Source organism: Mastigoproctus giganteus, chromosome 7 (genome assembly GCF_048544385.1).
Source record: "Mastigoproctus giganteus isolate SK-2022 chromosome 7, ASM4854438v1, whole genome shotgun sequence".
NCBI classification, from domain to species: Eukaryota; Metazoa; Arthropoda; class Arachnida; order Uropygi; family Thelyphonidae; genus Mastigoproctus; species Mastigoproctus giganteus.
In genome coordinates, this window is record NC_143581.1 from 183,401,316 (window position 1) to 183,415,038 (window position 13,723).

Here is a 13,723-nt window from a genome sequence, read left to right on the forward strand (position 1 = left end):
AATTTCCAGTTTCGTTTCTGCTAGGGGAATCTGTTATAAACTGGTAGTAAACTCCATCTAATTGCATTTGCGATTATATGGATAGCTGGAATTGTGTTGGTTTTTACGTTATTATGGTGAAATGTGTTTCCCCTTCACTGATATAAAACACAAATACATTTTCAGAATCTTCTTCGTTCCTGTCGTGTTGCGTTCAGTTGGGGTGATTCCGCATTCGACTGCCATTTCTTGTAAACACAAAGGCGAATCGTGCATAAGCGAATTCGGTTCGTGTTATATAAGATAACGTTCCCCTATTTATAAATCGTGTATGATCGAATTCGTGTAATGCAAACACGTGTTATACGAGGACCGACTGTACTGACACCCATAAGATTAATATAAAAAAGAAATTCTGGAGAAAACCTCTTTACAGTAAAAACTTTGTCAGAGAGGCATCTGCTATTATGAATTACAAAGTGGTCATATTTCTGTCATGGCCTGCTTATTGAAAGCAAACCAGCCATGGATGCCCCTATAAACATTAACTTTTAAACTTATACAGAATATAACTTAGATAAATTCAATAAATTTGTCTTCAACCAAAAACACAGTATAGTGCACATCTTTTTGAATTTTAGTCCTGCATAAATGCCCTTTAAGCGCGCACACACATAAATTAATCAATGCTTTATCATCGTGCTACTACAGGAATTAATTTATATATCATAACAGTTTCAACTGGCATATAGAACATTTTTTGCACTGTCAATTATTTTTTATTGTATATTTTGTGTGCATATGTGTGTATTGTATGTATGCATGTACAGTAGAACCCCCGTTAATCCGTACCCCGATGATCTGGACTTTCTGTTAATCTAGACTGGATTTTCAGTTGGGAAAAATTGTATCAAAAAAAAATATATTTCTGTTCACTGACATTTGGGAGGGGGTTTAAAATTTAAAACAGTAAAAAAGATAAGCAATCAATAACAAAGAACACCGCACGCACAAATTGCAATGAAAGTGAGAATGGAGTAACAAGTTATGAAACTTAAAAAATAGAAATGAAGAGAACATTCTGAATTAACACTAACAGAAAAGCCTAATAAACAGGGGACTGCTAAATTATGCTTTTGATATGATTGAAGATTTCATGGAAGGGGAAACACATTTCATCATAATAACGTAAAAACCCACAGAATTCCAGCTGTCAGTATTATTGCAAAATCAATAAGATTGTGTTTACTATCCACTTTATAATAGATTGCACTAACAGAAAAGCCTAATAAACAGGGGACTGCTAATTGTTTTTATTGTTTTATGGTTGTGACCTCCAGAAATCTGACTGGACCACATGGTATGGTGGAAGACAATCATAGGGTAATCTCGAGTGCTGGCCTATTCAGTTGACAGCTGCAGCTAGCATTGTCCAAGTATGCACCTTACCTCAGTTCTTTAGTGTTTTTACTTGTTTTTATTTTTTTTTTTGTGGTTTTGGGTTAACAGAAGATGGCAACAAAAAGAAAGAGTGTTACCGTATCGATGGAACAAAAATTAAGGAAAGTTTAAAAAATATTGCTCTTGATATAGGGGTGGCAAAACAAACTGTTTCCGATTGGAAAAAAACAATAGGAAAGCAATTGAATACTTTTGAGCAAAAATGGTGGCCAAAGACAGCTTAGGAAATAGAGCTATCATTAATCAGGCAAAAAATGAAAATTTGGACGAGGCCTTATACATTTGGTTTTGTCAAGAACGAGAGCAAGGGTTCCTCTTTCAGGCCTAATCCTTCAATCAAGGGTTCTTAGCCTTAACGAAAAGTTAGAAGGTGACCAGCCTTTTACTGCGAGCTCAGGATGGTTATCAAGGTGGAAGGATCATCATGGAATCTGACAGATTGGAATTACAGGTGAAAGTCTTTCTGGTGATTGTGCTGCAAGCGAAGAATTTAAAGTACAGTTTCTCCAGTTTATTAGTGAAGAAAGTTTAGTTCCATCCCAAATTTTTAATGCTGATGAGACTGGTTTATTTTTCAAAATGTTACCCAAAAAAAACATTTGCCTCAAAACTTGGCTCTTCAGCTAAAGGACATAAATCGAGTAAAGAAAGAGTGACATTGCTTTTGGGCAGTAACGCATCCAGGAATTTAAAGTTACCACTGTTAATCATAGGAAAATCTACTAAGCCCAGCACTCTTAAAAATGTGAACTTAAATGCCCTCCTAGCTAAGTACACGTCACAAAAATCAGCTTGGATGAGCTCATCTCTTTTTAAAGATTGGTTTTCATCTCGTTTGTTCCCTTAGTTAAAACATATTTAAGGGATCAAGGACTGGAAGAAAAAGCAGTTTTATTCATTGATCAAGGACAACATATAGAGGCTGTGCAGTGACGGTACAGAAAGAAGTTGATAATCTCACTGTTAGAACAACAAGGGGCACTTAAAGAAAAATCAAACTTTATGGACCTTCTTAAAAATGTCAACATAAAGATAGTCATTTATTTTTCTGCTGCACCTTGGGACGAAACTGACAAGACTGCCCTTATCAAATGCTGGAAAAAACTTTGGCCTGATGTTTCAATGGAAAGATCTGAGAACGGAAATGGATATTTCTTTGGATCCTGATGATGACAAGGATGAAAATGATTCTGTTCAGTTATTTCAACATCTAGGGGTTGTTCATACATAACAAATGAAGACATTGCCCCATGGATAATGTGTGATAATGATCTAGGATATCAGATCCTCACTGAGGAAGATCGTGCAAGCATGCTCATCATCATCATTGCAAGCTAATGAAGATGACAAATCCAATGATGAAGTGTTTGAGGAAACAACTGGCATGAGTCACACTGAAGCAACTGGAATGCCGGAGAGCCTGGAATGCCTGGATGTTACTGATTTATTTCGAGAGAGAGGATGACACATCAGCTGGTGGGGTGAATTATGTTTTTAGTGACATCCGCCATAAACTTTCCATGGTAGTGTGGAATCTTCTCTTGTGCATTTTTCAACATTTTAGATGTCACCATAGTCTTCGGCACCCCCAGAAAACCCCGTAGGGAAGTAATCCCGCTGCTCTAGGGGCATTTTAACACTTGGCTGTTCCCCCCCACATATGACCGTGGGGATAGCTCAAATCGTTGCCAGGCCACTTGGTGACAACATACAACACCTGAACTTGTGTGACCCACCAAACTTAGTCTTTTTCAACAAGCTACAAGGATATATAAGCAGAATCTTGCTAATCCGAATACCCCGATTTTCCAACCTGCCCAGAAATGCCTTTGGAAGACCCCACCCAAACTGAGGATAACATCGGGGAAGAACCCGAAACAATCCTAACTGATGGCACTAGGAACAATGCCGAGGAACAAAAGCCGGTCCCACTTTCAAAGAAAAAGAACAAGAAAACTGTTGTCCCAAAATCCGAATGGGAAACCAGGCCGCAATCTGACCCCAGCAAAAGTAATTTGGAACAACAAAATCAACTGACCGAGATGACTGAAGAAACATGAAGAGAACAATTGAGTGACAACAATTCGAGCAGACATTGTCTCACTGTGGAAAAAACAGGACACTATCCTGTACAAAACCCACGTAGAGAACAAAAAATAAATGCCACATTAGAGGCATACCTATAAGGCGGGGCAAGAGAAATGCCACAGCGTGCCCTGACCTACTTAGAAGCGCTGAGAAGCAAAACCACCACTGCAACCATAAATGAACCCACCGCCAAATCTGCAACAGTGTCCCAGAGAAGAACACTCCTACCAACACCCAACATAGTCATTCTAAAGCCAATAGGACAAGATGACCACACAAGCAAAGAAATAAAGAAGAAGGTAATGAAAAAGCTTCAGTAAGACCTCTGAGCTACCCGATTAGAGCAATAAGGAAAATGAGAAACCCAGGGATAGTAATAGAAATGGAGACCAAGGAAGAAGCAGAAACAATCATGTCCAATACATAGATCCCAACCTTAGACCTTACTGCGGAAACCCTAAGAAGAAAAGGAACATCTGTCATAATATTTGATGTGGACCAAGACATCACCCCCCAAGACTCTAACTGGGGAAATCTATTGAAAAAAATCTACAGAGGGGGATGAAAAGCTATGGTCATGCCCAAGTATAAAACAAGGGCCAGAAGCAGCAGAAACTGTAACTGGGTAGTGGAGCTGGCCCCAGAGGCCTGGCAAGTTCTGTGGGAACCGCAAACAATTTATATAGAGTGGAGTAGCCACAGGTACAGAGAACATGTGGCTATAATAAAGTGTTTTAGGTGCTGCAAATATGGACACACACACACATGTAAACAAACTGAACCAATGTGCAGCCACTGCTCCGAAAAGGGGCACAACTTCAGTAGCTGCCCAAACAAAGCAAAAGGCCACATATGCATCAACTGCAATCTACTAAGGCTAGATCATACGCATTCCATAAGAGATCCAAAATGTCCAACATATCAAAAGTTCAAGTGTACATATCAACTCAGAACCAATTATGGATAAGCAACGTAAAAAATATAACAATGGAATGCTAAAAATTCACCAAATAAATGCGCAACGTGTGAAAGCAGTGGTCACCCAAGTATGTCTAAAAGCAGAAGAAGACAATGCAGATCTCATCCTTATTCAAGAGCCCTACACTCACATGAAGCAAGTTAGGGGATACCCGCTCAGGTTTAAAATAGTACCGAGCGATGAAGATATGCCGTGGGCAGAAATTATAGTAACCAAGATCCCGGAGTTATGCACGCCATGGGCAGCATGTGCTCATATAATCAGCTCTGTTGGCTGCTTATATGCAGTCTCTCTCTCCTGCAGACCTGATGTTGAGATTGACTTTGCCATTACATATCTCCAGGATGTCTAAACTACCCTAGTGGGACGGGGGATCATAATAGGCACTGACGTCAACTGCCTATCCCCAGTCTGGCACAACGCCATGCCGGACTGACAAGGCACCAAAAATGGCCAAAGACTGGAAGAATTCCTGGCTAACTCAATACTGATGGTTAAAAATCAATCTTTCTGCCTCCCAACCTTCTGTAATACACTTTGGAAGGCAACCATCGACATCACCCTAACCACAAGAAATATCGATTCCCGTGTGACTGACTGGATGGTGCAAAATGCCTGGACCACTTCAGATCACCGTACCATTACCTACCAGATACAGAAGACCACAGCAAGGACCACAACAGAAAGGAAGATGCTAAACAGATTTGCAATCTCCAAAGCCAATTGGGAATTCTTCTGAGAACAGCTAATCAGTAGAGCCCGACATGATAAAAGGGGGCAAACCAGACAGGACGGCCGAGAAATAAGAGAGGACTCAGATGAACTGCAACAGATAATAACAAACATTGTAACTGAGGCAGCTGAAGTCACCATAAAAAGATAAATGCCTTCGAGCAAGGCCATGCCCTGGTGGACCCCAGAGTGCAACAACGAAGGAGATTAGCCCAACAAAAAAGGAAGGAATATCAGAGGGCATGGAGATCATGGCCGCCCGATGAGGTCACTTACCTGGACCGACAATACTCAGTACTGAGATATACTGAGAGTATAAATAAAAGTAAAAAATCCTCCTGGGAACGACTGGTCTCAACTGAAGGTAATGAGAACCCCTGGGGAGTGGTCTACAATATCACATCAAAAAAACTCCCCAGGGGGAAATAACCACAGCAGCTATGACGCCGCAATGCACCCTCATCACAACATGGGATGACTGGGTGGCCAACATTTTGAACACCATTATAAAAGATCCACCAAATATACTCATGGAAGACCAACAAGTCATCACACAGGCAAATGAGACAGATAACCTGCAACAAATGTAGCCACCAATTACCATGGCTGAGCTACAGGAAGCCGGAAAATAAATGTGCAATAAGAAATGCCCTAGTTCTGACCTCAGAACTCGTTAAGAGGACAGTAGAGCATATACCAGAACCCCTGCTGCACCTCTTCAACTGCTGCCTCAGAGTGGGCTGTTTCCCAACCAGCTGGAAAACAGCACATCTCAAGCTCATCCTGAAAAACCTAACTAAACCACCTGAACAACCAAACTCTTACCATCCCATAGTGGTGTTATCAACACTAAAACTTTTGGAGAGAATACTACATTGAAGAATACTCAGCCACTACAAAGCAGCTAACCTGGAGTCACCCAGACAATATGGGTTCAAACCTGGACTCTTCCCCATTGAGGCGATTCGGAACCTCCTAGAAAGCACAGCACAATGTAACAAAAAGTACTTCTTGGTAATTGCGGTCAACTTCGCCGGGGCATTTGACACCCTCTGGTGGCCATGCATCCTTGGCAGATTTCGTAAGGCAAAAATCCCCATGAATTTATATAATTGCATTAGATCCTACCTCTGACAGAAAACTCAGGGTAATGGCACCATTCTGGAGCCTGACAAGATCGGGGCTGTCTGCAGGGATCTGTCCTGAGGCCATTCCTGTGAAACATTTTTGATGAAGTCCTGGCACTCGACTCGGGTGATGTCAATGCACAAGCTTTCATGGATGATCTCATCCTAATGGTGGCAGCGAGCTCTAGATCACAGAAGCCTGTGCGAACCACACACTGCAAGTACTCCAGGACTGGGAAAAACCTGCATACACTGGAGGTTTCCCCGACCAAAAAAAACTCAATTCTGCTGAGAGGAGCACTCAACACAGACAAAAGGGAAAGCACAAACTAGCAAAACAGATGAAATACCTAGGCAACCCCCAGGGGCTCACTGGTGAGTATGGGCTTGGCACACCCAAGGTCCTGAGCTGGATATCATAATTCTTCTCTTTCTTGGTGATTCCCTTGTATTTCTGACTCTCTCTCTCTCTCTCTCAGGGTAACTCAGAATTTTTTTTTTTTGCTGGTGCAGAATAAGCCTCAGGCTTCCTTGCACTATATGGCTAGTTATGGCTATATGGCATCCATCAAAAGCCACGTAGGTATCTGTCTTTTTACTCTGGGGGATGAATGAATCTTGAATATTCTAAAAGTATGATAAAAACTTTTATTATTATTATTGGTCTCATTTAATTTCATTTGATATTTTCAACAGTTTAGCAAATCGAAATTAATAGATCATATTAATAAGAGTAATTTTAATTCAGTAAAAAATCTAAAATTTTTTAAAAATTTTATAATTAAATAACATAAAAAAGAAGTATCTCACAGATGCCAAAAAGTGTCTTTGTTAAATTTAAGGGTTCAAGTGATGAAAGGTTAAAAAAAAAAGAGAAGCAAAAGGGGTAAGCAAATCTCTAGCCATAATTACAGATGTGCAAATTTTTCTCCTATTCATAGAGGGGAGATTGAAGGGTGAGGTGAGTAATTACAGGCCTGTAAGTTAGACTTCTGTGCCATGGAAAATAATGGAGTTAGCGGTGAAAGAAGCAATGCAAATATCAATTTGAGAGGAATGATATTATTGCATTGATTTGTCAAGGGAAAGATCTTCCCTGGCCAATCTGATAAGATAAGATCTCTCACATGACACAAAGAAACTGAATGCAAAAAAATAATTTTTTATTATTAGCCATATGGTGCAAGGAAGCCAGAGGCTTATGCTGCACTAGCCAAAAAAATTTCCGAGTTACCCTGAGAGAGAAATTGACAGAAATAGAAAGGAATCACCAAGAAAGAGAAGAATGATAATATCCAGCTCACGACCCTGGGTATGCCAAGCCCATACTGACCAGATGGGAGCCCCTGGATGTTATATATATAAATTTCAGAAAAGCATTTGATACTGTTCTACAATGAAGAGTGCTGTACAATTTTAAGCAGTATAGTAGAAAAGCAGGTAATTCCTATGGATATAATGATGGTTGAGCAACAGCTAACAGAGTGATTATTAATAACCACTGTTCTTCATGGACTAATATTATTTGTGGAATTCCTTGGAGTTCGTGCTGAGTACCTTACTGTCTTCAATATTTAACAATACTGGTGAAGGCATATCAAATTTAATGAGTTTTCTTATGATACAAAGACTGGCAGATTGGTTAATGAGAAGAATCAGAGTATGCCACTAACAATATAGCTTAGAGAAATTAGCAGTAGCATTAGTAGAGGCATATGATGCAAGAAAGCAAGCTTATATAGAATCAACCCCAAAAAAAAAAAAAAACACCTTCTGGTTACAGCCATCCATTCACTCCTAAAGTTTGTCTACCTCAGGCTTGAATTTATTTAAGCTATCAACTTCCACAGTGACAGAATATAAGATGGAAGTTTGTTCCAGCAATCAACCACCCACTGGCTAAAGGAAAATTTCTGTACATCTATTCTACAACTGTTTTTCCTCAATTTAGGAATTTATGTCCCCTCAGGTGAGTAATCTGAGCAAGAGGAAGAATCCCATCACAGCACTGAGCTTGCTCAAACCATTCAGGACCTTATACACCTCAATCAGATCACCTTGCAGGTGCCTAGTCTCTAGATGCTTCAATTTGCAGAACTTAAGCCTATCTTGGTAACAGTAACCCTTTGTTCCACTCACTAATCTCATTGCCCTTCTCTGTACTCGTTCTAAGAGCTCTACATCTTTCCTAAAATGGGGCCTCCAGAACTGCATACAGTACTCAAGGTGTGGCTTGACCATTGCCTTATACATGGGGATAATCACCTCCTTATCCCGGCTAGCAAAATTCCTATATATCATTGACAAGACTCCATGACCTGCCCTTGCAGCCCGTCTGCACTGCTCAGTGAACTTTATATCTGACTGCACAATTACCTCAAGGTCTCTTTCATTCTCCACTACCCTGAGTGTAACACCACATAGTTGGTATGTTTCTCTGGGGTTACTGCTACCCATATGCAATACTTTACATTTGTCAAGGTTAAACTTCAGTTGCCACCTTTCAGCCTATCTGCTAACTTTTCTAGATACTGTTGCAGTAGCATACCTTCCTTACTGTCATTAACAACCTACAAACCTTTGCTTTTTTTTTTTTTTTTTTTTAGTTTTTGGCGCATCGGCTTCTGTGGCCATAATGCACCTCCCAAGCTTTTTGCAGTACTTTGATCCAAGCCCAAGGCGGGATTCGAACCCACGACCTTTGGGTTGCCAGGTAGGCACTTCACCCACCCGGCTAGCCCGGTCGACTACCAACCTTTGCATTGTCTGCAAACTTGGACATTAATCCTGATATACCTTCATCAATATCATTGATAAATACAGAAAACAACAATGGCCCTAACACAGACCCCTAGGGGATACCACTAATAACATTATCTATTGATTACCACTCTCTGTCTTCTCCCACTCAACCATCCCTTTATCCAAAGCAGCAACATGCCCTTAATTAGGGCTTACAATACTGGGATCCCGGTCATTTTTTACCAGTATTTATACAAAAAATACCGGTTTTTCAGTACTAATTTTTAAAAAAATAATTGTTTATAATTTAATCACATAAAGGTTATAAAATCACCTTTATATGATTATGAAGTAATTATCGCTACTAGCAAATGTTCAATAAATCATCGATAGGACACCAGGCAATGTTGCAACATGTCCACAATTCTCGGACAACTTCATGCCTGACTGTATCGTAACTCCCAAGTCCTTCCTCCACTACTGACTAGTTTAACTAAAGCTAACTGACTAGTTAGCTTTAGTTTAACTGACTAGTTTAACATATAAGTTACTTTGGGGTTGCCGTTTCCCAGGTTTAAGACCTTGCATTTTGCTGAATTAAAGCATAGATGCCACTTTTCTGACCATCCCGGAAGTCTATCTAGGTCACTCTGAAGAAGCTCTGCTTGGCGGCGATCATTAACTACTCTGCTGACCTTTACATCATCTGTAAGTTTAGACCTCACGCCCTCCATCCCTTCATAAATGTCATTTAAGATAATTAAAAACAACACTGGTCCCAATACTGATCCTTGGGGAACCCCACTACTTACATTAACTCAATCTGAAGAATAAACATTTATCACAACCCTCTGTCTGGTGGCCTCAAGCCATCGTGCTATCCATCTAATGATTTTTCCCTATGATTCCAGCCTGCTCCAACTTTTAAAGTAACCACTCATGTGGGACTGAGTCAAATGCTTTGCTGAAATCCAAATAAACAATGTCGAAATTATTTCCTAAATTCAGCTCACGAGTGACCTGTCAAAATGGCTAACCAGATTTGTTAAACGTGATTTACCCTTTACAAAACCATGCTGTGTATTCTACAGAATTCCATTTCCACCTAAATGATCCTGAATTCCACCCTTGATCATTGCCTCCATGATATTCTCTACTACCAAAGTTAGACCAGCCAGTCGACAATTTCCCATTACACTCCTAGAACCCCCATGTTCCAATTTACACCAATCCAACGGAATCTCCATGACCACCAAATACGGAGAATGCAGAAAGGTCAGGGAATGACTACCGCATATCCCCGGAGCAACATGGCCTTAGTTGCTAATGCTCCTAAAAACCAAATAACAAACAAAAACCAACAGAATCTCTCCTGTCCTGTGATGCTCCCATAACTAGCCTTAATGGTTCAATGCACTCACTTGCCGCCTCCTTTAAGATTATAGGGTATATGCCATCAACCACAGGAGAACTTACTCGCCTGTAGCTGCGAAAGTTCTCATTAAATAATCATTTGAAATTTCAACATCATTAATTACATTTTTTTCAACTTCATTTCCATAATATCTCATTGACACAAAGGGTTTTTTTTATGTAAATATCGATGCAAAGTAACTGTTGAGTTCATCTGCAACTTCAGCTATGTTATCTAATACTATCCCATATCCATTACATAAGGGTCCAATCTGATTTGTCCTTCTGTTCTTTGCATTTATATATGTGAAGAATTCCTTAACTGCATTCTCTGCTCTCTCCCAGACTCAGTAAAGATACTATAGTGAAAATTATACTTCACCTAATAAAACGTCTTTTTCCTTCAGAAAATGATGAACATAATTCAACCATGGAAGATCAACATGGCACAGAACATTAGTGATCAGCAAATTCTTTCCAAAATAAGAAATTGCCTGACTCCAATGAGATTTTAAAAGATGAATTTGAGTCGGAAATTAATGAAATACTTTTAACTATTTTTGCTAAAAAAGTTCAAAGCCTAGAAAATATGGACTGAGATTGTCTACGATTATCTCAGTACCAGAATAGAATCCGAAAGGGTGTTTTCTGCCGCTAATCAAATATGTACCAAAATTAGATCCATTTTAAACGATCATATTATTGATTTCTTGTTTCTTAAGATCTCACTTTATTCGGACAGGAAGTGTGGATGCTTAAACATAACTAAACTTTGCAGTAACAATATGTATTTTTTTGTGTTTAGAAGAACTGTATTTTAATAATTTTTTTCAGAATATTTATTATTGCAGTAAAAGTATATTTAAAACATGAATTCAAGTAATTCCAGTACTTGTTTTTCTTTGCTTTATTGCACCTAATTGTCATCAAAATTTATTGAGAAAAATGTTTATTTTTTCGAATACCGGTATCCCGGTTTCATAAATTAAAAATACTGAAATAACGGTATTAAGATTTTGACTGGTATTGTAAGCCCTACCCATTAATGCCATACCGCTCCAACAGTACACTAGTCTTCCACGTGCAACAGTATCAAAAGGTTTCCTAAAATCCAAGTATACGATATCAATATTTTTTGCATTCAGTTCTTATGTGACTACATCATAATATATGATCAAATTGGTTAGACAAGACATCCCCTTAACAAACCCATGCTGTGTCTGAACTATAACTACAATCTTGTCTAGATGATCCTGCAGTGCTACTTTAACCAGCGACTCCATTATTTTCCATGGAACAGAAGTTAAACTGGTATGTAATTAATTGTGCCACCTTTGATCCCACCTTTGTGAAATGGGGATACATTTGCACTTCTCCAGTCTGTGGGGCTCTCTCTTGAATCCATTGTTTTACAAAAAAAAAAAAAAAAATTAAGTGACATCTGACAGATGCCATGCTAGCAGTGGAAAGTTAATTGTTGCAGCCTGCATAGAAAATAAAGTCGAAATATTTTGTACATTGAATTGATACTTTTCAATTCAATGTTCTTTGAACAATGTAACAACCACTACCCATGGTCCTGTTCATATTCTACATCACTTTAACCCTTTTTTGAAACAGATATGTAATTGTAAAATTTCAATAAAAAATCCTTACAAAAGCAAATTAGTAATAACAGCAATATCAAGTGAAAGCAAAAGCACAAAGTGAAATAACTTTTGAACAGGTTTTGGTGTTAAACCAGTGGCAATTGGTTTTAATGGAAGTTTATTGGCACAAGGGCAACTAAGGCCAAATTTATGCCTTTCACAGTTATTCTGCAAATGAAATCATTCATTTGCAGAATAACTGACAGGCACAGTCATTCTGCAAATTTCAGTTTTTTTACAGTCATGTGTCAGATAAGTTCACATAAATGAATTTGTTTTAAAAAATTAAATAGGTCGGACAGATTTGCATCATCACTGAGAATATGGTTCATCTCTGATGAATTGTTTTGGGTTCCAGCAACATAATTGTGGGGATGCTTGAACCAGTGGCAAAATCACCATACTGTCACTATTGATAGGGGGGGGGGGGTTGAGAGCAAAAGGTCAGGGGCTTGAAAGTTGAAAGAACATGGGAGGTCATGCTACCCACTTCATGACATTCCCCAATTCCTAGATCTGCACAGATACAATAGCTTTGCAAGCAGAAGCATTAGGATATGGAAATATGCATAACCATTGCCCAAACAAAGTAGTGTACAACTGCTTCATTTGGCTGTACAGTTAAACAATGTTGCACAAACACAATGACAATTAACTAAAATAAAACATGCACTGTAACTGCATTGCATTGCGCAGGTCCTGGGCCATAAATAAAACTTAATTGATAGGTTTACTGTGTTTTAGCCAGTTTGGGATGGGAGGGTTGCAAGAAAAATCAATATGACACAGTAAATCAATATGACAATACAAAAATGACACGGTAAAAAAAAAAAAAAAAGCTAAGAGAAAGATTTTTAAAAAAATACTGTACTAAAACAGAGCGTCTGCACGCCTTAATACAAAAGATAAAAAAAAAAAAAAAAATGACGTAACTACAATTCTTAGATGCTTGCAGTAGTGTAGTGTTGAGTTATACAATACTCTAATAATCTAATTCATATTCAATTACATTTTATATAAATATGATACATACTGCGCATGTCGTTTAAGCCCTCCAAAGCACAGAGTATACTGTGCTTCAAATATTGCTTTACACACTTTTGATACGTATCAAACCGGAACACGGATAACAGACAATATACTCAATTCACTACTATAGCCACAGAGTTTCACTGCTATTGCCACAGAGTATTACTACTCTGTAGCAATAGCAATGAAAATGGAAAGTTTGCAAGGCGAACTTTCTATTTACACCACCACTTCCGTGTAACTACTTCATACGTTGCCAATTTACATAAAAATTAAAAACATAAAAGGACTGATTAAAAAACAAAACAGGGAAATAAACTTGAATCATGAATTACACGTTTTCTACCTAATGATTGTGCTAGTTTTATTATTGTAAAACTGGTTAGAACTATAATTAGGCGTTATTAGTACTGTATTAAGAAATAATTTTTATTTCTTATATTCTGAAACGTATTCTTAGTTTGCAAAACAACACCACTTGCCTCATCAGTGATTACACACAAAAAAAAAAAAAAAAAAACCTA

General features: G+C 38.5%; 1 protein-coding gene across 1 annotated transcript in view; it reads right to left on the reverse strand.

Annotated features, from left to right (window-relative positions):
- Positions 1 to 13,421, reverse strand: part of Parp16 (Poly(ADP-ribose) polymerase 16) — an 88,302-nt gene extending 74,881 nt beyond the window's left edge. The window contains exon 1 of the mRNA XM_090377230.1: positions 13,204 to 13,421. The gene's annotated coding sequence lies outside the window, so the exon portion shown is untranslated. The remainder of the gene's footprint in view (positions 1 to 13,203) is intronic.
- Positions 13,422 to 13,723: the final 302 nt, after the last annotated feature.